At 41.5% G+C, this 2,173-nt stretch overlaps 1 long non-coding RNA gene across 1 annotated transcript in view; it reads right to left on the bottom strand.

The window, feature by feature from the left end:
* Positions 1–301: 301 nt before the first annotated feature.
* LOC108349630 (uncharacterized) overlaps positions 302–2,173 on the bottom strand; it is a 39,456-nt gene continuing 37,584 nt past the window's right edge. Inside the window, exon 10 of the long non-coding RNA XR_015655333.1 lies at positions 302–614. This is a non-coding gene — a long non-coding RNA (uncharacterized LOC108349630). The remainder of the gene's footprint in view (positions 615–2,173) is intronic.

Here is a 2,173-nt window from a genome sequence, read left to right as displayed (position 1 = left end):
CATATTTCCCCACCTCTGCAATGTCTGACATCCTTGTGGGTTATTATGCTTACTAATTATTTTCATTTCAAAGATATGTTGGTGTTCCGGAGTGATGGTCTTGGTGGCTAAGAGCACAGGATGCTCTTTTAGAGGCCCAGTCTCAATACCCATCACCCACTCACAGCCATCTGCAACTTCAGTACCTGGAAACCTGTGCTCACTTCTGGCCTCTTCAGACACCAGGCACACACATGGTACCCATACACACGCAGGCAAAACATTGAACACGCAAAACAAAAATAAATAGTTTCAAAAGGTATATAAGAACCAGATGTAACAGAACATTTTATTAATTTTTGAAGTGCAGCTTCTGCAATTCAAATCACCCCCAGGTTCACAATGAGGGGTGGTGGCCATCCTCCCGACTGCCAGTCCCCACGCTCCACCATAAACACGGCAGCCTCCCACACATAAGGAATTCCAGGGTCTATTTTCTTCACCTAACAAACATCGCCGTCGTTTTCCACATTACTGGGATTGTTATTCAAAGACTTCATGGAGGGATCATTCGTGGCGAATCATTTTTATTGTGTTATTTTGTTCCTTGAGTAATAATTCCCAACACAGAACATCTAGAAAATATGAAAGTACATGGCACTAAAGAATCGGCTATTAAAAAAAAAAAAAAACATAGTGCTTGCCAGGTAAACATTTCAGCAAATGCCCTGGTGGCTTTTTCCATTCTCTATACATGTTTTTATTCCTAAGAAAAACTCATTTTTAAGAAAGAAAAAGAAAAACAAAATTGTCTTAGAAATAAACATGGTTCCTACCACTTTTGGCGCCTGCTTCTCATTTAGCAATATATTGTGAACATTTTCTCTGTGATTGATAAGTGTTTCTCTGCATAGTTGGAAATCCCATTGGTGTTCTGCCCTCCACTTTAATTTTATTCGGGGTCAAACCTTCCTCACTGTCCTTACGAATCTCAAGAGCTCCTCACTGCTAACAAAGCCTCAAATTCTTAATTCTTAACCAGTAAAGGGAAATGCCCCATTATGCTATAAGGCAAAGTAAGCTGTTGTGGCGGTTTGAATAAGGATAAGCCCCACAGGTTCACATATTTAAACATTTAGTCACCAGGGAGAGGCACTTTTGAAAGGATTAGAAGGATTAGGAGGTGTGGCCTTGTTGAAGTAGGGGTAACCCTGCTGGAAGAAGTGTGTCACTGGAGTGGGCTCTGGGGTTTCATCAGGATGTACTTCTCAACAACTGCTCCAGTGCTATGCTCCCACCATGAATGATAATCATGAGCTAAGCATTTGAAACTGTAATCAAGTCCCCAGTTAAATGGTTTCCTCTATTAAGAGTTGCCTTGGTTGTGGAGTTTCTTCACGGCAATAGAACATTAAGACAGAAGTCTAGCTGGGTGTTGAGTTTCCAGGATTCTGCCTGATACTATGACTCCTTGTGAATCTCCTTGTGAAACCTTAACAACTCCCCTCCCAGGAATAATCAATTTTTCCATCTGCTACACACATTTAGGCGCCTGCGTTTCTCAATTCTACATTGATCATATGGTATGAAAGTTGGTTTCTCTCTTTTTTGTAAATTACAACTGTTCAAAAAAAAAGTCTGTAGACACTATTCTGTACGCCAATGCTCACATTGCTGTGCCATACAAGAAAGGACTGTGAAAGTCTTGGTGCTTACAAGGCTCGTGGATTTATGGAACATGCAGAGAAACTTCAGACATGAGTAACACTGTGGAGTCAGTATTTTGTTAGTTAATGAACATGAAGTGTTGTCACAGGACGGAGCAGAGCATCACCTTGGGGGTTAGGAGTATAAGAGGAATGAGGACAGCCAACGAGCTTCCTGGAGGAGAGGCTAAGCTAATTCTTATCCATTCAGTGCACATGAACTCTACTGAGATTGCTACTACCCAAATCACCAAATTCTACCACTGCCTCTCTTGAAGACAGTGCTCTTCAGCCCACACTCTGCACGATCCCTCTGTAGGGCTCCATACTACACTACACACTGTCCACTAATTTCTTCATTTATTAATATGCCAGATATGTCTTATGCTGACAAAGAGGATACAGGGTGAGTCCTTGCCTTTTGTGGCATATCTCTCCTAGTCCTACATTTAGACCCTTCAGTCATATGATTTGAATAGGGTTTGTTG

The sequence above is a fragment of the Rattus norvegicus genome, chromosome 1 (genome assembly GCF_021556685.1).
Source record: "Rattus norvegicus strain SHRSP/BbbUtx chromosome 1, alternate assembly SHRSP_T2T, whole genome shotgun sequence".
NCBI lineage: Eukaryota > Metazoa > Chordata > Mammalia > Rodentia > Muridae > Rattus > Rattus norvegicus.
This window is presented reverse-complemented; position numbering and strand designations above follow the sequence as displayed.